This window comes from Ictidomys tridecemlineatus, chromosome 8 (assembly GCF_052094955.1).
Source record: "Ictidomys tridecemlineatus isolate mIctTri1 chromosome 8, mIctTri1.hap1, whole genome shotgun sequence".
NCBI classification, from domain to species: Eukaryota; Metazoa; Chordata; class Mammalia; order Rodentia; family Sciuridae; genus Ictidomys; species Ictidomys tridecemlineatus.
In genome coordinates, this window is record NC_135484.1 from 97,782,869 (window position 1) to 97,808,524 (window position 25,656).

A 25,656-nucleotide genomic window follows, 5' to 3' on the forward strand; every position below is an offset into this window, starting at 1 on the left:
ATTATTTACCCTATGTACAAAGCAGCTTATTTCTTAAAATTCAGGTTATATATTGTGCAGTGTGAAGAGGCATCAACACATCACATGGTACCCCAATATATGTACATTTCTAATATTTAATGTATCATTTAAAATCAAATTTAAAACATGCTGTTCATAACCCATGGGTGTTTTATGTTTTGGGCACTGGGGATTGAACCCAGGAGCACTCTACCAGTGAGTTAAATCTGCAGTTCTTTTTAATTTTTTGTTTTCAGACAGGGTCTGGCTAGTCACTTAGGTGCCATGGCTGACCTCAAACTTATGATCCTCCTGTTTTAGCCTCCTAAGTATCTGGGTTATAGATATACTCCACCATGTCCAGCCTTAAGTAATCGATTTTTAGATCTCTTACCACACTTAAAAAATAGAATTTTTTTAAAATCAGAGTTTATCACATGTAATTACAGTATTATAAAATGAATTTTTAATGAAAAAAATATATATTTATATGAATATTTGGCCATGATGGAGAGTGTTGTAATTTTTAGTTATGACTCATAGTTATTAAAAATTCAAAGCCACTTCTCTAAATTTTAGAAGATCATGATGGTCTTCTGCAAGCTGTGAAGTCAGTGTATCTGTTTATATAAAATGTGTCTCTCTAGGGAATTAGACTTTTCTATTTTCTTTTCCAAGTGAAGCATGCAGTTTTCTCAGATCTACAAATCAATCAGAGCTTTAAATTCTCCATTCTGATGATGCTTCATCTAACTTAAGAGAAATATGAAATGTTGCTACACATTGTATTTAGTATTCTGTTTTCTGAACTGTTGTAGTCTCATTTTTTGTTGTTGATAAAACTAGAGATCCTAACATTAGGATTTCGTAATGAGATTACTGATATAAAGTGCTTAGAACAAGTGTTGACATACAGAAAGTCATCAATGAATGCCAGCCATCATTAGCATATTCATAGCTACAAAGTAGATATAATTTTTTTTAGCATAGATCAATGGAAATAGGGGAAAAAAAGAAAGCATATGGCTTCAAGATCTTGGAGACTAAAACTGTTGTAAGTTTCTCCAAACAGTTTTGGAAAAACTGGGTCTTATGAAGCCTCAGATGGAGTTTTAAGGAAAGAAAACCTCTGTTCAAACTCTTTGCCAGATTGTTTAAGACTAATTAGCTATTGAGTGTCAGCCCAAACAAATACAATTTCCCTTGAGATCTAAGAACATATGATCCTATAAATTGAATACTTTTTTCTTCTAACAAGCATGAAATGGAAAAAGAGAAACATGAAGAAGTGAGAGAGAATCTAGTTAGCTTTCAAAATTGATTTACTTCATGAACCCATTGTTGTGTGTCTCTCTGCATCTCTCTCCTCCATTCAACCTGCATCAAAGAGCAAAGTTAGTTTCTATGCAAAGGAATGAGCCAGCATCTGTCCTCAGCTACCACGGCCCATGTTTGTTTATTGTAACTTAGCCATTGTATTTGAAGTGCTTATGAATCACCATCAGTACAATTAAACATTGTACAGTAGTGGGTGAATTTAAAAGGCCATCCCTCCTCTACTGCTCTGTTATTTGCTTTATGTGGCCTGGATGCATGACATCTAAGAAAATCTGGAATTATTCTCAAGGCCTGTCCTCTCAGAAATAGTATGTATCAAAAAATAGTTCATTGGTCTTTTAAAATAATCTGTTGGTTTTTGTTAATGTGTAGAGAGTTTTAAAGGATGAGATTTCAATATGATCTTTGAAAGTCAAGTTGACTGACAGCTTTTGATTGCCCAGTGGTAAAGCTTATTCAACAATTATCCTTTTGTGTTCTCAATAAGCCTGTTAAACTGCCTAGGCATGTTCTAGTCAGATGGGAATCTCACTCAATAAATAGCTTCTTCTGATTGGACCATTCAAGTGGAGAACGAGAGAAGTAATGATTATTTTATAATTATTTGGTTCAATTTCATTAAAGATTGCATATAGCATTAAGGTAGGGAGAAGAGGTAGAGTTTTAAGAAGGAGCTGAGAAAAATGTGCTACCTCAAAAAGTGGCAGATGTAGCTTACTTCTACTCTTAGAAATAGTTCTAGCTGTGTTTCTAGTATGTTTTTTATGGGATGTGGCTGCAAAACACAAAAGAAAGATACAAAAAGATACAGACATCAAAACAAAAATAAATATGGTAGATGTGAGTATATAATGAAATCATAATTTTTTATTATTTGTTAAAACAGTATTAATTAGAGATGCTGCCATAAACGAGCAGGTACTTTTTAATTGGTATTTAATTAATCTTGAAAAAACAATGACAATTTTATGCATTTAGTTTTTGATGGGGACCTAGATGTGATGGTTAACTCCTGTAATACCAACAGCTTGGGAGGCTGAGGCAGGAGGATGGCAAAATCAAAGCCAGCCTCAGCAACTTAGCAGGACCTTAAGCAACTTAGTGAGCCCGTCTCAATTTTTTTTTTCAAAAATGTCTGAGGATATGGCTCGAAGGTAAGAACTTCTAGGTTGAATCCCCAGAATCTCTGCCAAATTATGTTGGGATGATCAGATACCTTTGAATTTCTGAAAGGTACCTGTATGACCCAATACTGATCAGCTATAAATTACCAACAGTGACACCTAGTGTTAGAATTCCCACACTGCAGCTATGCATGGCATGAATGTAAGTATGTGCCATGTTCCTAAGAGTCTATTCTGGATCCTTGAGCTAACAATATAAGGATGATGAGATGATAAGTAAGGTTACATACAATAGTTATTATGGAAAAATTGCTAAGTTAAATTTTGCTACCTGACATCAACAATTCTTTTATTTTTAACCTCTCTACTGGTCACTATTGAAAATTCAAATAATTGAATTGAACCAATAAATATCAATGAAGAGATCTAACCTATAAAAAACTAGGTTGAGAATAAAAATATTCAAATACATGAATCTGAAGGTCAGACATATTAGCCACATGTTTATTCCTTACCTATTCTCAAAATTATAAACACAATCTGAAATCCCCTTAACACAGACGGAGTTTTGTGTTGTATTGTAGGAAAAAAAGGCAGAAAATTAGACTATTTAGCATAAGACAATTTAATATCAATGTAAAAAATAAACAAATAAGAGGAAATAGCCAAATGCTTAAGAATATCAGCTATTGAAGTGATTATGATCTTTGGTAAACATCTTGTATTTCATATCATGCTCCCTATTGTAAAATATAAGAACTATACAGCTGAAGGACCAGAGAATACATACCAATTATGTGAAAGAATAAAATGAAATGTTGCCCACCCCTTAATCATATAGCATTTTCTATAAACTAATAGCTGAGGTTGCTACATATACAGGATTGGAAAATGTTTAATTTTTACTGGTGAGAAGGGGTGCACTACAATGTATGATGCTCCTTAGAGATGGAGACCAGATGCTTCTGTTTTGCTTCATTACTCATATGCTTCTCATTTACCGTCCTAACTTTCTCCTCACTCAGAGAGACAACAACTCGCTCCAAGGACTGAAATACCAGTGTGTTTTATATTCCAGGGAAAATGAGAAAAGAAAGAATAGGAGCCAATGGTGAATCTCAGACAGAGGGGAATAAACAGCTTCCCCATTTGTGTACAACCAGAGATATGAAAAATTGAGTTCTATATGTGTAATACGAACTGTAATGCATTCTGCTGTCATATATAACAAATTAGAATTTTAAAAAAGAGTGAATATGATAACCTCAGGAACAGCATTCCTGGCTAGAGGCAGTTATAGATAGTGAGTTCAGAGATGGCAGTGACAGGTACAGCAGAAAATGTGTATGTGAAGGCTGAGAAGAGAAAGCCACTTGACTGCAGAGGCAAAAGGGGCAGCTATTAAGAGAAACCAAAGCTGAAGGAAAGAGATACACAGGAGTGTGCATTGAGGTGCCCACAGAAAGAGAACCAGGCAAAGGGCTCAAAAAGGGAAAGTCACAGGATTTGGAGAGGGGATCACAAAGCATTGGCAGAAATAATTGTTATCTTATACTGAATCATTAGGAAGAATCTAATGACCTGTGTAGCCTTTTAAAAAGACTAACAGACAGGAATAATGATAAATGATAGAAGCAGTAAATAGAGATATCTTATCATTCACATCTAGAGTCCTGGCTTTCTCAGGGATTGTTTATTTACACTTGATTCACATGAATCTGACATGTTTTAAATAATTATGATTTTAAGACCATAGGCTTAATGACTATGACCTCAAGATTTATGTAAGATATTTTCAAGTCTTAGGAGTTTTAATATAATATTTAGCATATATATTTAAAAGATTATTATTTTCAAGTAAATATTTTGTTCATAAATCTCTGTGTAAGACATTTAACTATTTGGATGTTAATAAACATTATTTAAAGGCAAGAGATCAAAATATCTTAGGAACTTGGAAGAGGCTATACAAAATGCCTCTTCCAAGTAGCTGGATTTAAAAAAATGTTGGGAATGAAGGGAAGACTATTATGAGGTCATTCCTGAAAAAAGTATTCATATTGGTTGAAAATTGAGATTTCCATAATCCAAACAGCAGCAATAACTAAAGCCCTCTAGATTAGTCAAAATAAATAAATAAATAAAATAAAGTAGTATAATTGACCACTAAATTGGCCGTGAACTGCTCTGATCTTATTTTTTTAATTTTTTAATTTTTTTTTTTTGGTGGGGGAGATACTGGGGCACTCGGGGGCACTCAACCACTGAGCACATCCCCAGCTCCATTTTGTATTTTATTTAAAGACAGGGTCTCACTGAGTTGCTTAGTGCCTTACTGTTGCTGAGCTGCTGGGATTACAGGTATGCAAGGCCTGCTCTGATCTTACTACCAGGGTTAAAGCCTTAATTGATCTGTTTGCCAAACACTAGCAACTCTGACCTAGTTTATCAGTAACCTGAACTAATTAGTGGAGAGGGATTGAAGTGATCTGGCAAACTCAAACAACAAGAAGTGGTGGGAGGACCCCGTTTCCAGGCAGGCCCATTCTAACGAGAACTGAAATCACAAACACATTCTTTGGCTTGGTATCTTATTTTGCTTTTGTGTACACATTAATACAGAGTTGAGACTTCTCTTCTCAGCCTTTACTTTGTAACCTAGTAAAAAAATACACAGGAAGAAAGATAACATGGTATCATCTCCAGTTTTAATAAGCTTGTCCTTAACTCCAACCTTTCTCATTCTCATTTCACTCGACTTCACAGTTCATTAGTAGCAAAAAGAGCCGTAAAAACTAAATGAACTATCATAGTATAGGGACCTTTTCTATGTAGCATAGTTTTTCCACTTCAGATACTAATTGAGGGGGAAAAAAGACAAATGAAATCTAAGTTACAAAATACTCCTTAAAAATCAAGCTCTGTTCAAATGGACTACTTATTATGCATCAAGGGGCAGTAGAAGGTCAGCCTTAGAGAAGAAAGTTACGGAAAGCAAAGCACTGTTAGCAGCAGTAGCAGGACATATTTTATTTGTTTTTATGCTCCTTGGTTTCCTAAATAAGAAACTGTGACAGTACCACCTCATGGCTAAATCTTCCTTGTTTATCCATTGTATAGCTTCTTAAACTTAGTTTAGAGCAATGTCTTTAATTTAGACACTTTCAGATTAACTATTTTTTGATGAAATTCTAATGCAGAGGACATAATACTGTTTTTCCACCAAATTGAAATGTATAGCAGGGTCTGCTTTTGTACTGCACCATAATCTCAGTATGAAAAATTATATTGCAATGCAAATTGCCTATATCTGAATTCTAGCATGTATCTTCCTTTTCTTTTGAGTCGTGATATTTACCCATGTCATTCTTTACTACAGTGTTGAAGTTGAAGGTGTAATAGACATGGGGAAATTTCAACATAGCAAAGACAGAATGTCTTTCATCAATTGTGTCATATCAAAAATCACTGTACTAGTTTTGCTCAAAGTTAATTAAGCAGATTTTGACTATACTAGTACTAATGGAATGTCCTGTTATGATGGAAACACTTTGCACTGTCAATTTTAACCCCTGGCATATATCTCCTCTATTTTTTTTTTAAATTTAAAAATTTGTTTTAATTAGTCATATATGACAGTAAAATGCATTTATGTACTTTGATATATCATACATATATGAGATATAATTTCTCATTTTTCTGAGTGTATATGTTCAGAACCATATTGGCCATGCAGTCACATATATACATAAAGTAATAATGTATGTTTCATTCTACTATCTTTCCTATCCTCATACCTCCTCCCCTTCCCTCCCATCACTTCCCTCTACCTAATCTAAGGTAATGCTATTCTTCTCTAGTGCTGCCCCCACTTATTGTGAATTAATATCCATAAATTAGAGAAAACATTCAGCCTTTGATTTTGTGAGAGTGGCTTATTTTGCTTACCATGATATTTTCTAATGCCATCCATTTACTGGTGAATTGCTATAATTTCACTCTCTTTAAGGCTGAGTAATATTCCATTGAGTATATACACCACATTTCCTTTATCCATTCTTCTATTGAAGGACACCTAGGTTGGTTCTATAGTTTAGCTGTTGTGAATTGAGCTGCTATAAACAGTGACGTGACTGCATTACTGTGGTATGCTGATTTTAAGTCCTTTGGGTATAAACCAAGGAGTAGGATAGCTGGGTCAAATAAATGGTGGTTCTATTTCCAGTTTTCTGAGGAATCTCCATAATGCTCTCCATAGTGGTTGCACCAATTTGCAGTCCCACCAGCAATGTATGAGTGTACCCTTTTCACCATATCCTTGCCAACATTTATTGTTTCCTGTATTCTGTATGATTGCCATTCTAACAGGAGTGAGATGAAATCTTAGTGTAGTTTTGATTTGCATTTCTCTAATTGCTAGAGATGTTGAACACTCTTTCATATATTTGTTAATCAATTGTGTTTCTTCTTCTGTGAAATGTCTGTTCAGTTTCTTAGCCCATTTGTTGATTGGGTTATTTGTTCTTTTGGTGTTTTTTTGAGGTCTTTATATAGCCTAGAGATTAATGCTTTGTTGGAGGGGCATATGTTAAAGATTTTCTCCCAATCTGTAGGCTCTCTCCTTACATTATTGATTGTTTCCTTTGCTGAGAAGAAGCTTTTTAATTTGAATCCATCTCATTTATTGATTCTTAATTTTACTTCTTGTGCTTTAGGAGTCTTGTTAAGGAAGTCAGATCCTAGGCTGACATGGGGAAGATTTGGGCCCATTTTTCCTTCTATTAGGTGCAGGATCTCTGTTCTAGTGCCAAAGTCTTTGATCCACTTTGAGTTGATTTTTGTGCAGGGTGAGAGATAGAGGTTTGATTTCATTTTGCTACATATGGATTTCCAGTTTTGCCAGCACCATTTGTTGAATAGGCTGTCATTTCTCCAGTAAATGTTTTTGGCACCTTTGTCTAATATGACATAACCATATTTATGTGGGTTTGTCTCTGTGTCCTCTATTCCGTTCCATTGGTCTACAAGTCTATTTTGGTGCCAATACTATGCCATTTTTGTTACTATTGCTCTATAGTATAAGGTCTGGTATTGTGATGTCTCCTGCTTCACTTTTCTTGCTAAGGATTGCTTTAGCTATTCTGGGTGTTTTATTTTTCCAAATAAATTTAATGGTTGTTTTTTCTATTTCTATGAAGAATGTCATTGGGATTTTAATAAGAATTGCATTAAATCCATATAAGGCTTTTGGTAGTATGGCCATTATGAAAATTTTAGTTCTGCCTAATAGCAAAACCAGACAAAGACACATCAAAGAAATAAAACTTCAGACCAACATCCCTGATGAACAAAGAGGTAAAAATTCTCTATAAAATTCTGATAAACTGCATAAAAACATATTAAAAAGGCAGTGCACTACTCTCAAGTGGGGTTCATCCCAGTGATACAAGGGTTGGTTAAACATACAAAAATCAATAAATGTAATTCATCATATTAATAGACTTAAAAACAAGAATCATATGATCATGTCAATAGATGCAGGAAAAGCATTTGACAAAATACAGCATAACTTCATGTTCAAAACACTAGAAAAACTAGGGCTAGTAAGAACATTCCTCAACATTGTAAAAACTATATGTGCTAAACCCAAAGCCAGCATCATTGTAAATGGAAAAATATTGAAAGTATTCCCTCTAAAAACTGGAACAAGACAAGGATGTCCTCTTTCACCACTTCTATTCAACATCATCCTTGAAACTCTAGCCAGAGCAATTAGACAAAAGAAAGTAATCAAAGGGATACAAATAGGTAAGAAGAACTCAAGCTATCACTATTTACTGATGACATGATTCTATTTCTAGAAGATCCAAAACTTTCCACCAGGAAACTTCTAGAACTAATAAATGAATCCAGCAAAGTAGCAGGATATAAAATCAACATCCATATATCAAACACATTCCTATACAGCAGCAATAAATTCACTGAAAAGAATTTAGGAAAACTACCCATTCACAATAGCCTCAAAACAAAACAAAACAAACAAACAAACAAACAAACAAAACCCCCCAAACAAAATACCTGTTAATCAATCTAACAAAAGAGGTGAAAAGCCTCTACAATGAAAACTACAGAATACTAAAGAAAGAAATTGAAGAAAATCTCAGAAAATGGAAAGATCTCCCATGTCTCCTCTTTGAACATTTAAATGTAGCTAGTCTGACTCAGGAACTGAATTTTAAATTTTACTAATTGTAATTAACTCAAATCTCAATAGCCACAGGTAACCCGTGGTAATCATATTGAACTGCACAGTTCTAGATCAAAAACATTTTGAGGGGTGAGACCTTGTTGTTCTTGAATCTCTTTTTTATATGTTATAGAGTAAATGCCTGAGCCATGATGATTACTTTAGAATAATAAATTATGGAAAAATTGTCACTGACCCTTATTATTTTCTAGATTATTGATCTTCAAATTGTATCACTCAACAGCATCTGGAATGGATAACACAGCAATTGTGAACTACACTGAATTTGTGTGAAATAGAGTTAGTTTCAGTTAGTAAGTAAGTCACTTAGTGTCTCACCTTGTGACAGCTGCTAAATGGTAACTCTCAGAATCCTGGTTCACTCATCTGTGAAACAGACTTCAGCTATATTGTACGTATGATTGCATGAGTTTGTGTTCAAGAACTATAGCTATTACTTCTCTGCCACACAAATGGAATCTAGAAAAGAAATGTGTTTGTATTCATTAGGAACTAAGTGCAAATCAGCATTAGTTTCATACAGATTTACACAAACCAGAATAAATGTAGGAGAACCTCTTAAATTTGGGAATCAATGTAATCATTAAATGTTCAGAGGCATAACACAGCAAAAGAAGAGCTAGTTATTTTTTAAAATAGTGTTAATTCATTTTGAGTTCTCTGTGAACAACTCTTGAAGCAAGCACAGCATAATTAATTCCAAAAAAGTCATATAGGACAACGAAAGGAAGTGGAAGGTTAATGTCTTCTCCCTTCAAGTCTCATTTCTCATACTGTCATGGTGTATAAACCTTCACACTTGTGAAGGTACATTTATTCTTTTTAATGGCTGTAAGACACACTTGATTTCAAACCATGGTGGGAAGAAATCTTCCTAATAAAGTCAACGTGATAATATGGGCTTTTAACTTTTGAGCAGAACAAATATCAAATAAATCATTATTTTAAAACTTCAACTTATAAAACTGATAAAAGATAAAAGTTCTTTGGGTTGTTCAATGTTTTGGTTTGAGTGCATGACATCATTTCCTTGCCTGTGGGTATAATCCTGTGGGCTTTGGTGCTAGGATAGAGAGATACATTGTTTAAAAAGCACTAATCTTCAAGGATTGACTTCCACTGCCTCTACTCCAGACCCTGATTTGTTATCAACTAAATATGTTGATAAGGCAGCACGACTTTCTTTCTGTGCCTTATTTTTAAAAGTACAATGTGTGTGTGTGTGTGTGTGTGTGTGTGTGTGTTTGAGAGAATATCCTACAAATACATTATGAAACTTTTATTAAATAAAAGGCTATGCACTTAAAAAAATATTAACTCTCATACAGTCTTGTTTTGTGTTTGTTTGGCACTGGGCTTAATGGAACTCAGTGGAATTGAGCTTAATGTTACAGGGCACTCTTACCACTGAGCTACACTTCCAGCTTTCCTCTTCTTTCTTTCTTTTTTTTTTTTTTTAATTTCATTGTGAGACAAGGGCTCACTAAGTTTCCCAGGCTGGCTCTAAACTTGTGATCCTATTGCCTCATCGTCTTGGGTCTCTGGGATTATAGGTTGGTGCCAACATGCCTAGGTTGTATATAGTCTTATTGACAAAGCTATGTGTAGTGTAGTCCCATGAGTTCTTGGATTCTGCTTTTTCCCATTATAAGCTAGAAAAGAGTTTCATCCTCCCCTTAGAAAATGATGGTTTTTAGGTAAATGTTATAGTGGAATAATTTTTGTGTTATGTTACTCATTCTGTTAGTTGGTCCCACTCTCAATTTCTAGTTTTAATCTTAGGGGCAGTGTTAGAATCAATTTAGCATAGTTTGGGCCTTAGAACAACCCTTTGGAAAGGATTTATTTTAACTTCTTTTCTTTTTGTAACATCTTGATGTCCTTAGCAGGGGCCATCTGATAGTAGAAATTCATGATATTAATGAATGATCAAAAGAACTTGTCAATAGTTATTTCACTATATCAGTGGTCCTCATACTGGAGTGTTCATTGGAATTATCCAGAGAGCTTGTTACATCACAATTCACTGAGCCCTAAACCCCACCCAGAGTCTCTGATTCAGTACATCCTTTGTTCAGCTCAATAATTTGTATTTCTAAAATGTTTCCAGTTCCCACTGATACTGCTGATTCAGGCACATGCTTTGAGAGTTTTTGCCTATGCAATGTGAACTAGCTTGTGGAAGGGTCAATTCTTTTTTAATACCACCATATTATAATTAATTGAGTCAAAGGGTCATTATAAGTGGAACAGATGCTCAAGTTCCCTCCCATTGGAGAATTATTGATATGACATAGGGCTGACCAACAGAATATTGGATTAAGTGTTGAAAGGTTAATAAAATAGGTACTTGTCACTCTGTTTTTCTATATGCTTAACAAAACACTGTTGAAATCTTAAGAACTGTTTGCTAATCTTGTTCCCAGAATGTGCTGTCCCCAACTGCGAACTGTTTGCTAATCTTCTTCCCAGAATGTGCTGTCCCCAACTGCCAAACTGCAAAATGTAACTTCCCTCCCTGCCCTCTCCAAGGAAAGTATATAAGCTCTGCTTAAGCTGTTCTCAGGGCTCGCTCTCTCTCTTTGCTCTATTCAAGTGAGCTCTGAACCCCAGCATGCTGGTCCCCAAATAAACCCTTTGCTGTTGCATGAGACAGTCTCTTGGTGGTCTCTTCCTCTGACACTCGTCCGACGTTTACATTGTGGAAGAAAAATAGAGGCTAGCATGAGTAGAAGGGGACTGGGAGGCAGAATTGCTTATTATGAAGCTCAGTGATTATTTGCCAAAATGAAGAGCTGGCTAGATAGTAAACAAGCATAGTTGAAAGTCAGATCTTGCCATGTGTGGTGGTGCATGCCTGTAATCCCAGAATCTCTGGAGGCTGAAGAAGGAGGATCTCTGGTTCAGAGCCAGCCTCAGCAAAAAGCAAGGCACTAAGCAACTCTGTGAGACCCTGTCTCTAAATAAAATACAAAACAGGGCTGGAGATGTGGCTCAGTGGTCGGAGTCCAATCCCTGGTACCAAAAAAAAAAAAAAAAGTCAGATCTTTTGAAAAGGAGACACCACCTGCCACACAACAATCCTCACAAAATGTCTTAGGCTTCTACACATGCCAAGCATTTGTGCCTTTGCTTGTAGACCTGAGGAACAATAGTACCTTACACTGCATACAAACTGACATTACAAAGAAATCCTGTTTGATAACAAACTTGCCAAAAGATGTTGAGAACACTTGTTGAAATTCATTGGAACACCTGGCTTGAGCCCCAAAAGTTCACTGGCCACTGCAAACCAGTGAAGGTAGCAAAACTGCTCCAGTTGTCTCACATGGGTGATGTCAAGTGTGCTAAGTGTGGTTCAGGATGATGGCATGGCTTGATATTGTTTCAGAAATCAAGACCAATAATTCCCATAAAATTTTGATAATGAGTTTTAGGCATTTCTATTTTTGTTTACTTGGAAGGAAATTCTGTTTCATTCACAAACCTCTAAGATATTAAAACAGTATAATTATCTCTATAAATGGTAAAAAACATTTTTAATGTACTTATTTTACATTAGACCAACTTTATAATAAAAATTTAATTCCTGGTCAGAGTGAAGGGGCCTCCAGTACTTGTAGTATCAAGCAGTGGTATCAAGCAGTCACTCATCTCATGGGCTAATAGCCATTGTTGGACTGTACTGCCATAATTTTTGTCAGTTTCTAGTTTGTGTCTAAATTTTCCTTTTATTGAAAAAATGTTAGTTATTATGTTTAGTTGCCCTATGTTGGGTAACAGAGCAAGATAGAGAAGATTTCTTAATAATTGCCTTCAACATTTAGACTGTGAATCTTCCTTAATAATAGGCATTCTTATCTGCAAAATTGGATATTTCAATAGATAGAACCATTGCCATACTTTAGGATCCTCTAAGGAATATTTTATTTTTTTAAACATAAATTCTAGGTTCCTATTTCTGGACTTCTGGAATTAATATCTGCAGCAGGGCCAAGTCTCAATGAACTTGGATTTCTTGAAAGCCCTATTTGAGTAATTTTCTGCCTTGTGTACCTAATGATTAACTACCCTCTCACCTAACAAAGATGAGCTCAACTATGTGAATATTCAGAATATTCATTGATTAGCAATTAACTAAGTCTTTAAAATTGTGTTTGACCTATAGAACTACCAATTGTTGAATGTAACTCACTTTCATTTCTGTTATCTCACACTTACTAACATTAATAACATTAAATAAAGCTTATATAAAATTTGATGGTTTGTCTTTCATTCAGTTAGAGATGTAGACACTTTGGAACTTCATTCTGAAAGTGATAATAGAGCTGTGATGTAAAGGGCTTGGTGGCTTTTCTAAGCATAGATTAAGAAGAGACTATAAGAAATTTGAAGAAGAGAATCGTAAGCAAGAAAACTACGAAATATTACACAAATATGAAATATTACAAACCAAGTGGAGAAAGCTTCCTGAAGGAAGCATAATAAGATTTAAGTATCAAAATAACTTCAATGGGTATAAATCTAAGAGAAAACCAAACGATTTTGCCGTCAGAGAGATAATTACAAGGTGAGCAATATAACTGCCTGAATGGTTTTTTTCCACCAATTATCATCAGAATTCAGAAAATGGTAGGAAGCACATGATGAGAAAGATTTTGGAACCATGGTAGCTCAGAGTAACTATCAGAAATAGAAACTGGTGCCTATGTTTGCTGCATTTATTAAGGGATAAATGCATGGGATCATGACCAAATGTTTAAGCTGTTGTCACATTCCACTGAACAGAGCAGAGAATGGATTAATTTGTTCAGTAAATATTTATTGAGCACCTTGCAATATGCCAGGCACCAGAAATAGAGCAATGAAAATGAAATAGAATCATAACAGTTCAAGCTTGGGAAGGATTGTTCAGATAATATAGTTCAAGAAAAGGCTTCTCAATTTTCCATGTACATAAAAAAATCCTGGGACTCTTGTAAAACTACAAATCCTAATTTAGTTCTTCTAGGACAGGGTCAAGGATTCTACATTTCTAGTAAGCTCCCAAGTACTGTGATGCTGCTAGAAGGCAGACCTCACTTTGAGTTGCAAGGGCAAGAGGGGGAGAATCTTCAGATTTTTAACACATGAGTCACTTTGGCATAATGCAGATTTGTGGACCCCACTGCTAGAGATTTTGATTCAAAGACATGAGTCATTCTAAAGCTCTTTAGGTTTGGAAACCAGAGGCATCATAAAACCATCTCAATTAACAGAGGAGAAAATTGAGCAAATGAAAATCTGAACCAAAGCTCAGGTCTATTGAAGCTAGGTCTGAATAAAATGTAAAACAAGATCAAGAGTAAACCACCTATCTTACTGATTATGGTTAAATAGAAGAATATAGTTTACCAAGAGCCTTACAACTTAACTAAGGATTAGGTGGGCTAAAGAAGCAAGTCAGAGGTGCAGACAATGTTGGACCAGAGGAGGTTTTCCCACAAGAACAGTACAGAAAGCATGCTCATTGTGAGCTGCTAACTTCCCAAAGAAAGGCAGCAAAAATTAGCTAAGAATTCCCAGTTTTTCTTTCAATATTAATCAGTGAGTATTACTCCTGGATTGAAGTAAAGGAGCACTGGCTGTGCCAACAGACACCTGAAAATAGATCTGGCCCTGAAAAACAAGAATAGTGATAAGCTGAAGTGAGATGTGGAGGTTTTCTATATTACTTATGATTCAGGACAGTGTTTCTTAAACATTATTCTTTACTACACAAATCACACTGGGATCTTGTTAGAATCCAGAGGCTGGTTCCTTAAGTCTAGGAAAGGCCTGTGATTCCATATTTTTCTTTCCTTTTTTGTTTTTTTATTTTTTGGTGGTACCAGGGATGAACCCAGAGGTGCTTTACCACTGAGCCACAACTCCAATCCTTTTTATTTTGAGACAGGGTCTCTCTAAGTTGCCAAGGCTGCCTCAAGCTTGGAATCCTCCTACACCATCCCCCTCCCAGCCCTGCCCAAGTCACTGGGAATATAGGCAGGTGCTACTGGATTTCTAAGAAGATCGCAGGGATGCTGACCAGCCTCAAATTTGAGAAGGAAGAATATCTATTGATTGATACTCTGCTTACTGTGGGATCCCTATTTAACATTATTACACTTCTATGCATTGCCACGATCATGTAATATTTACAGGCAAAGAACCTTGCTGCTAATAAGAAAGGCAAAGTACAGTTGGTCAAAATACAGTTTGTTGTGTTACTCATGAAGAGGTGAGGGTCAGAAAGGAAAATTGACTAGCTTAGCCACATAAATAGTGGATGTCAAAGCCTGGAATAAAATCCTCGTCTTTTTCATTTTACTGCACTGTTTTCTATCAGCAAACTGTGACTTCTTTACACAATTACTCAATGATGTACAATCATACTTACTCTGGTTATCTCTCTATATTGCACATGGATGTCTAAACATGTGCAATATGCATGTTCTACACAACCACCGCATTGCTACAACTTAGCCCAATGTGTCTTTTATCACTATTCAGGTCAAGGTTTGAGTTCTTTTCTTTTCTTCTCACTAATCATCTTTATATTAAAAAAGTCAAAGGTTGAGATGTACTAAGTTTAATTTGGTCATCCCATTTCTCCTTTTTCTCCATCTGTCTCTCTAGGTATAAACTGCTAGGTAGCTAACCACTTATAACATACTAGCACAGGTCAATGCCTACCAGCCAAAGATACTTGAGCACCCAACTGGCTTAAGTCAGCAAGCTTGAGCTCATCTGTACTTGTTCTGCTGAGGGAAAATACACACTATTGTGGTCTTTCATTGGTGGGCCTCAGTACCAACACCTGGCATAATAGTTTATTGCATGCTAATAAGTATGCAAAAGCCATTCTTTATTGATAATGGGAATATTGATGGGGGCCAGAAGTTTTGTCTCAAGGCTTTCAAAACCAGCTAAGCAAGCACTTATTGAATTTATTTGATTTTAAAGATTATCATGCATTTAAATATTAAACATCTCTGAAGGAAATGGCAGGGAGTTTTAGGAAAAGATGTGCAAGACATTCACTTTATCCTATTTTAATCAGAAATTCTGTACAAAAAATAAATATTATTCAATTAAAGGTAAATGTATGAATTGTGGCACTATTGATTAAATTTAGATATTGAGATTTTGTATTTCTTGTTGAAATGTTAACTCTATAGTGAATGGTAGACTACAGCAATATTCTGTATTATCTTTTATAAGTTAATATTTAATAGGAAGTCAAATTATAATATTTAGAAATTCAATGAGTAATAATACAGCATAAGAGATAATGTATTATAGAATAGAGATAATTTGCTTCAATGACTTGAAATAAAGGTCATAGAATTTTAACTAAAGATTAAGCTTTTAGAATAATAGATTTTGAATAGCTATCCCAGAGTCTATGTCTTTCTGAAAGTTGGCTGACATTACAAATTTATGATCTATAATATGAAAAGTGGTGGTCAAAGATAAGTAATATTATTAAATGTACCTCATCTACTTAAAGGACACTTGTCTGTTATTATTTCATCTATCTACATTCAGTTATTATAAAAAGTAGGTAATTTCAGAATATACTGTCAAATTCAAATGATTACAGATCTATTTCCAGAACTTACCTTCATCTGGCTTCCTAGCTTGTTAAAAGTCATATTTTTAAATATTCACCATTTCACGTTGAAACAAATATTTTTTCTGTATAGTCTTGGTTTTAGAGTTCTAGCCCCATTTATAACCATCCTCTGGCATCCATTTTTTTAAAAATCACAAATATTTGGCTAGATATTTGAGAGAGTCAGGGAGCTAAATAACTGGAGACAAACCTTCAGTTCATCATCTATGAACTGAAATGCAGACTCTTTATTTTAAGGCCCACTAATCCCAATGTGACCACTTCTTACCATTTTGGCCTGATCAGAGCTTTTATCTTCAGAGAACCCTCTTTCTTGCAAAAATACAGCAAAAAGTTTCTGTATACCATGCATTTTTATACCTTTCCTAATGTGAACATCTTTCATAACTATATACTATCTAAATCAATGTTTGTATGATCCTATTAACCCATTAGCAGATTATATTTGAAGTTCAGCAATTATACTGCTAATGTCCCTTTTCTGTTCAAGAACTGAATCCAGAATTTATATTGTAGTAGTTGTCATTATTTGTCAGTCTCTGACAATACCCTAACCTTTCTTCTTTACTTGTGAATCCAACAGCTTGAAGAATATTAAATGTCTCTCTGTGTGTGTATGTGTGTGTGTGTAGTCCTTCGGAGTCTGATGTTTTCTCATGATTTGATTGAAGTTAAGCATTGAGAAGTAAATGATGCCAATATTGTCTTTAATATTTTATAGAAATAGCCAGAGAAATGCTTGCAGTATAATTTTAAGTAAATTAAGAAAATATAAAATTGTGTATTGCATATTCTGGTAATTTTGATGAAACTTGTATGTATATAGGGAAAATGTAAGTTTTTAAAATATGAAAAATTGTTATCTCTAAGTGATAATAATTAAATTACTTTTAAAATTGCTTTTTGCATTTTTAAAGTTCTATGTAATGAAGCACGCACTACTTTTGTAATCAGACAAACATGAGTTTGACTTGAATGATGCCCCTTCTGTGATATTTTCTTATCCCTATTGCTAAAATCTCTCTTCTGTTCTCTATATGATCAACATCATATATTTTCTGTCATGTTGGTATTTGTGTACTTCTTTAATCTATCAGAATGTAAGTTCCTCAAGGTCAGGGAACATGCACATACTATCATCCACAGCACATTACACAAAAACATCTTAAGAACTTTTGATTGAATACATGCTTTACTTCTGTGATTTCCCTTTGGAATATCTCTTCTAGTGCCCCACCACATATTGAGAAAAACAATTGGGAAAACTTTTTTCCCTTTTGGATCCAATATGTTCTTATATGCCAGCAACAAAGTTTTTTTAAGCTCCTCTTAGTTAGATGTTTTTTTTTTTTTCCTTTAGAGAACAACATAGAAGAATAAAACTTAAATATAAGGGCTTGGGGCATTCAATGGTAGACCAATTGCCTAGCCTTGTTGTCAGGCCCTGGGTTTGATCCCTAGCACTGCAAAACCGAAACGAAAAAAATAAAGTTAAATTCAGAGATGTGATTGTCAGCATTTTTCTGTTTAACATGGTCTTGACTTTAAGAATTTGAACTGGATCAGCATTAAAACAAGTAATTGTGACGTGAAATTAGTTCATTCGTATTAGGTTCCAATGTATTACACTCAAGTTTTTTGCAATTTTACCTATCAGAAAAACTTAAGGCTAAGCTTTAAAACTTATTTGAAAAACACTGTAATTTCATTACATTGAAAATCTTATCCCTCCATGTTAGTCTCTTCCAAATTTATTAATCAAATTTGATCATATGTGTCAATGAACTTGACAGTAATGGAAACCAGGATAAGAGAATTAGGTGCTAAAACCTAATCTACTTCACATAGAGAGTCATATTTTAAAACCTTACAAAGTTGGATTTATTATCTTCTTTTACAGATAAGAAAACAGAAGTTCATGCAAGTTAATCACAAGTAAAATAATAAAATGCAAAAAATGCATATTTATTATATTTATTATCTTACATATAAATTCATGGAAACAAAGATTGGCATCAAAGTCCTCAAAAGAAAAACTGTTAGTACTTGGGGGATTTGGATATCAAGATATGTACAACTAAATAAAAAACTACGTCTCTTTTTTCCTACAATATGGTTTCTAAGTATTATAATGTACTCTTTGAAATATAGAATCATGTGAAAATTGCTAACATTAGTGTTTGTTGGGTTCATTATGATAGACCTGTGGTTGAGTTTAAATTTCCTGCTCAGGACATTGGTGAAGTGGGCTTTGATGCAACACCATAGGGAGTGGGGGTGACAGCTGAGAACTGGAGATAACTTACCAGTCTGGTCCTAAGGGAGAATCACCCATGCAGATTCAGCTCACATCAACATCTGGAACTATGGGATAAGGCTGTCTACACTTCTGATTTTTCAAAGGTTGCCAGAATTTAAGATCTCCATAATGAAAATATTATGTTAGTTTTGGGAAACCAATTCAAACTATCTATGACACAATGTATATCCAATAAAACATGTTTACTGGTCATATCTTATTGACTATATCCTCTCTGAATATTATGAAAAAAAACAAGCTTACTTTGAATCATTAAAATACAATTACATATAGGAAAACATTATTAAATGGTCAACCCCATACTAATTTAATATAGTATATTCTCTTGTCAACATAAAGAAACCTAAATAGCTATTTGGAATTTATTATTCTTTAAGGGTTTGATAAGATTCATTCTATCACTTTATCCATGAGTTGGCTAATAAATACCAAGGATACCCCTAAAATCCAAACAATTGCTATTTCTTCATGCCGAGTTGACTCCATTCCATACCATTTCAACCACACAGGGCATGAGGCTGTATCTTTGCTTTCCATCTCAAACTCCCAACTCATTTTCCTCAAACACAAACATCCAGATATACCCGAACACACAAACTATTGACTTTATTGAAGGTTAATGAGGTTAAATGTTTGACATTCTTGGTTCTAAAGGGCTTTTTGCCATTTCTTGCTGAACATTTTCAAGGAAGGCTCCATCCTTAGTACTTTTGCTGCCTCAAGCTGTATCAGTGAGTCTTATCATCCCTCCTTTCTTTCTCTGTTCTTATCTCTGTTTTCCTCTAAGACCCAAACTGCTATCATGCAGATTCCCTTACCTCTTTTTTGTTGGCTTGACTCTGCTCTTAGTCTCTTTCCTAAGAAACTTATCAAGGTGTATTTTTAAACAAAGAGAATGCTCTTCCTAAGAGAGATTATGGTGCCAAAGACAAAATTACCTACCTATCCCGATCTCTTTGGGTTTAAAATAGGATACTTAATCCAAGGTAATTTTTTAGGTTATTTTATATAATGTGCTTGCTCATATTTAATCCACTGGAAAGAAGAAACTATGATTCCTAGAATCACTAAAAGGAAACTAAAACTTCTCTTCTACTATTTAAATTTCTAAAAACAAACTACATTTTATTTTTGGAAAACGTAATTAGCAGAAGATTTAAAACAATATAGATTTTGTGTGTACTCTTCAACTATCTTCTTTTAATGTTAGCATATTTCCTGATCACGGCATACTTTTTCCAAATCAAGAAAGTAATATTATTATAATACTATAAATTTAACTTTCAGGCTTTAATTTGGATCCTACCTGTGTTTTGTCCACTACTGTCTTTATCTGCTTTAGAATCCAAAACAGAATATTTTACTGCTTTCAAAGAGTTATTTTAAAGGACATAGATGATTCATAAAAGTTATGTCAGCATAGGACCCTTAAAATAAAGTGCATCATTATTTCTACTTTATGACTAGAACGACTGTCACCATCACTCATGAGTAGCTGTAAGATAATGGAGTGTGTGGTTGCTTTGAAACATATCACCCCTCCCTTCTCCCAGGTGCAATGATTCTGGACAAGTAATAACATCACTCTCTCTTTCTCACTCTGAGCAAAGTATTTAGCCATACTCCAGGCCTCAGAAAGTTACAGACTTTATGGTAAAGTATTTTGAAGTATGCATCAGAACTTAGAAGACAAATAATATGAGATATTGTTCTAAAAAGAAGACATGGTAACTTTATATAATTTTAAAAGTCATATTTTAAGAGATAATTTTATGTTTTCTGATGATTAGATACAAAATTTACCATAGTGCTTAGAATATATGCATTATTCAGGTAACATTATTAAGATATGCAGTATTCAGATATCATTATTCAGGTGATATGTATCTATAATGCTTACTTACCAAGTTAACCAGAATTTAAAGCAGAACAAAATTTCCTTCGGGAAGCCTTGAAAACATAATATACCACAAGCCAGTTCTGTCAATAGAAACATTTTGAAACATGTAATTAAAACATAGAAGATTTAATATAATAATGTGTACCAATGTGTAAAATCAGTGAATAGAGGTTGCAATGTTTCTCATAATAAGTTGACTCAAGAATCATGTTTTTAAAACTCATTCTACCATTTCTCATAAAAAATAAAACTTGAATTACTTACTTATTCATTCTAAACTGGGCAGCAATTTAGGAGTATTTTATTTGAAACTTCTACTCTCATGGGAATTATTCACAGGGGTTGTCAGATCTTATTTCCAAAGACATCTAGCTGTATTCCGTCCCCAGCTAGAAAGTTCTAATTACAAGACAAAGATATCATCTTATTTTATTCCAAAATTTGTCCTTTTTGTAACATTCTTCAATCATTCCAAAGTTGCTTTTGCATGGGGACAAGAACTTTTGGTGGGATGGCACCTCATATGGCAAGTCAAAACTTTGGTTAAAGTCACCATTTCTGCATTCTGCCAACACATTGGTCAGATACATCAAAGGCTTAGAGGATTTATAACAATTTCTTCATGGACTTCTAATAAAATTTCCAGTAATACTGAGTGTAGCTTTTTGTCACATGCTTGCATTTTTGTGTGGTATTTTACAGAGGGTGGTTTGTAGAGGAAAGGAGGACACCCTAAGTGTGAGAATGTAGGCAGGAAGAGCAGGTTTGACAGCTGTCTCACTCCTTCTGAGTTGAGCAAAGGAAATTCCTGCCCTGCCCACATCTGATGTAATCACAGATTTAGAAGACAGTTCAGGTGGACTGCCTTGTCTTTGAAAATAGTCCCTTCTTACTAAGGGGAAAGCCATAGTGAATCTCCACAGTGATGTTGATACTGTGTATTGCTAAAATATCACCCACTTCAGGGAATTCTATAAGGGAATTCAGAAGATGTTGTGACTAATATTTTGAGTTTAAGAAATTTCTACCATCTATTGACATGAAAGCCACCATAAGTTCACAGCACATTGCTTTCCTCATGTGTTTTTGATGAAGCTGGTATAAACCTACTGCACTTTTATTGTCTTGTCCTATAAAACTACATAATGTTTACAATAGGTATAGTTCATAGGTATAGTATATAATACTTGATAAATATAGTGAAAGACTGTTACTCAGGTATTTACTATACTATATTTTTATTATTTTAGAGTGTACTTCCACTTATAAAAAGTTTTATAATTTTATAATCTTCAATTATTATTTGAATGTACTTCTACTTATTAAAAAGAGTTTATGGTAAGACAATATGCAGTGTTATACTAGCACAGCCTCATAAATCTCATGGTTACCACATCCCTTGGTTGCATGGAGAGGCAACAATGAATAATTGACCTTCACCATCTAGGTTCATGTGAGTACACTGTGATGTTCACACAGCAAAGAAATCGCCTAAGGATGCATTTCTCAGAACTTACCCTTGGCCTGAAGGAAGGAGTCGATTTGAGTAAAAAGAGAATTTCCTTACTTGCCATAGACTTTGAATACCCTTGAAGCTGATTTTTTCCCTTTTATATTGCTTCAAATACTAATCATTTTAGCATAATAAAATATGTAACAACTTTCTTCCAAAGTTAAAATAGCTGTTTAATGAAAATCTCACTTTAGAATAGTTTCTCTCTACACTGAGATCAAATCGATAAGTTAGAAACAGTGAAGTGCATGTACGAATATGTGTCATATATATTATAAAAAATATAAAAATAATATTATTTATTCTAATCCAATAAAAACTTTGAAATATCTCCAAGTGCCTAAAATGGAACATATCTTACTGGTGTATTTACTATACTTTTTATTATTATATAGTCCTTCTACTCATATAAAAAATGTTTATCATAGTACAGTGTGTGGTGAAGCTGCAAACATGAGGTGTTTCTAGGTATATGATAAAGTTACTGCTGGCTTGTGTGACTCTGGGATCCGGAGTAGGTAACAAAATGGCAAGAGCTAAAGTCAAATGTGATAAAAGGCTCACTACGTTCTTGATCAGTCATTCTCTCCTAAGGCGAAGCAGTCAGAGTTGCTTTCCTCTACTCCCCATGCCCTCACAATGCCCCTCTCCCACACCTGCTTCCTCCAGCCCACTCAGGCTCTCTGTCTTTCTTCTGTAACTTCTTCATTCCATTAAATTTACCTCATTACTTATAAATATTTCATTTTATAAAAAATGTGAGTTGCTGCAAAGGAAGAGAAGCCATACACAGTGAACTCTCCAAGCCCACACTTGCACAGAAACCCATGGCTGTTAGTCTCTGGAGTCTAGATATAACTGAAGAACCAACAGCTCATGGTCTTAGCTGGTTGTTCAACTCACATTTGCAATCATTTACTGAACTCTTCATTGTTCCTTGTCCAATCTCATTCCTTTAATTTGTTGTTCCAAACCCCTACCGACTTCTAAAATCCTATACCTTACAAATTTCCATTTGCTCTGAGGAGAAGCTAATTAAACATTTATTTTTCTACTGAGGATTATAACCCAAGGAAGGTTTAACACTGAGCCACATCCTTAGTCCTTTTAAAAATATTTTAATTTATTAACAGGATGTCTCTAGGTTGCTGAGGGTTGCACCAAGTTGCTGGCTTTGAACTTGCGATCCTTTTGCTCAGCCTCCTAAGCCAGTGGGATAACAGGTGTATGCTTCAGTGCTGAGCTTGAATAAACCTTTTAACAAAGGGGAAAAATGTATTAATAGTGATTTCACTCTGTATCCCCTTTTTTATTTTCACATAGCTTATTCACATCCTTCCTTTCCTCTCCAAAGGACATGGATACCCCTCCTTTATGGGGGAACCCTCTGATAACAGCTGCTTGATGTTTATCTTCAACTCCATGTCTAGCATCATGCTTGAGAATGTTATTCTCTCCGTTGACACTTTCTCATAAACTTCCATCCTAAAGCTAAAGAAAATTCTCAGTAGTTCACTAACAAATACTGTCTTATGTCATCTTCCCCTTTATATCTACTTTTAGCATTCTATTCTGTTTCCACATTTCCCATTTCCTTGCAATCAGTCAGTTATCCTCAAAACTCCACGAAATCTATTCTCCAAAACATTAAAGCCCTAATGGCCAAGTCCAATTCACCATTTTCACTTTTATCCATATTTTAGAATAAGTAAAATTTGAACACTTACCCTATGAGCACTCATATCGTCTTCTTCTTTTATTTTATTTTTTTCCACAAAATAACCTTCATGAACTTTTTCTTTCAATCTATCTGGGAACTTCTCAGATCCTACTGGCTGCATTGACCTTGCAATCCCTTAATTTAGGTTTTTTCTTTATGTCTGCTTTTTTCCCTCTACATTACAACATATTTTTCACAAATGCTGTTTTATCTTATGAAGTAATTAAAAAGGTTCATCTTCAAAGGAGAAGGCCCAATAAACTATAGGGATTTGGCTAAATAGATGTTTACCTCTCTTGCAAAAGGAGTAAGTCATATAGAAGTACTGAGATTTGAGATGGCTAAATACATTGGTGTTTGTTCTAATGGTAGCTAAGATGACCAGAGCAGTATGGTCACCATTTCCACAATCTAGACCAGGCGTGTAATGAAGCAGAAGAGGAAATAGGGATACAGATATAAGTGTGAGAGTCAGGAGCTTTTTATAAATTCTCATTGGCCTTCTAATGGTTTCATTGGCTCTAATTGTTACTGGCCACACATAGCTGGGAAAGTAACTCTGGTAATAAATGTGGAAGTGGGTAGTGGGTGAATAAATTAATCATCCTTAAGAATGTAATTCAGGTGGAATATGCACTGTAAAACCTGATCCTTTATGTGTGAAAACAGCATTTTAGACATATCTCTTTCAGAGCATAAATCACATTATGCTTAAGTTTCTTAACTTGTTCATTACCAAAGCACTTACCCTCAATCCCTCAACCAGATTGTGGATGTCCTTTACTACAAACAATATTAAATATATCCATGGACTTGTGACCCATCGGCCCAGCATGAAGAACAGTAATATATATATATATATATATATATATATATATATATATATATATATATATATTACTATATATATATTATTACTATACTATATATATATTACTATACTATATATATATATATAACTATATATATACATACACACATACACACACAAATATATATACTATATAGTATATATTTGTGTATCCAATATTTGTAAATAATTTTGTAAGAAAAATTGAGTACAGGATGATAAATACTACTTACGTCCTACTTACAGATGTTGGTTTTGATTTTTATTATCTTTATTCAGATATAAAAAAATATTTAGCTTGAATTGAACTAATGCTTGAATTATTTGATGTTATGTTCTAACACTGCCCCTTTCGAACTCTTGGTGTGTGGTGGCATAACATTTAGTAAAGTCAGGTGTATATATTTTTCTATGTTCATTTTGTATTTGATTTTTCCTTTTCTTGTTTTCATGACAGCTGCTTTGTCTTTTTGATCCACTTACTCCTTCCAGCTTACAGCAACTACACAATAAATCTAGCTCCCACTGTCTGTGATATAAGAACTGTAATATCTATTGCCTTTGTGTTTGATGAATTTATGTTTCTGCTATAGGCAGATGCTTGGAGACTTTGGAGCTTTTATGGAGAGAAAAAAAATGTAAGTTTTTTTTAGAAAGAGAAATAAGAAACAGGGAAAGCAATAAGATTTTTAACTAGAAATTTGCAAAGGGAGCCTGACAATATAGCTCAGTAGTAGAGCCCTTACTTAGCATGTGCAAGGCCCTGGGTTTAGTACCCAGCACTGGAAACAGAAAAGAGAGGGGAAGAGGGGAAGAAAGAAAAGGGAATGTGCAAAGGGAAGATAAATATTTATATATTTATTTATTGCATTTAATCAACCAGATATATCCCTTTACAACATTGACATGATGATGATAGAAAATTATTAAATTTCATTATTATTAATAAACGTCATAACAAATTAA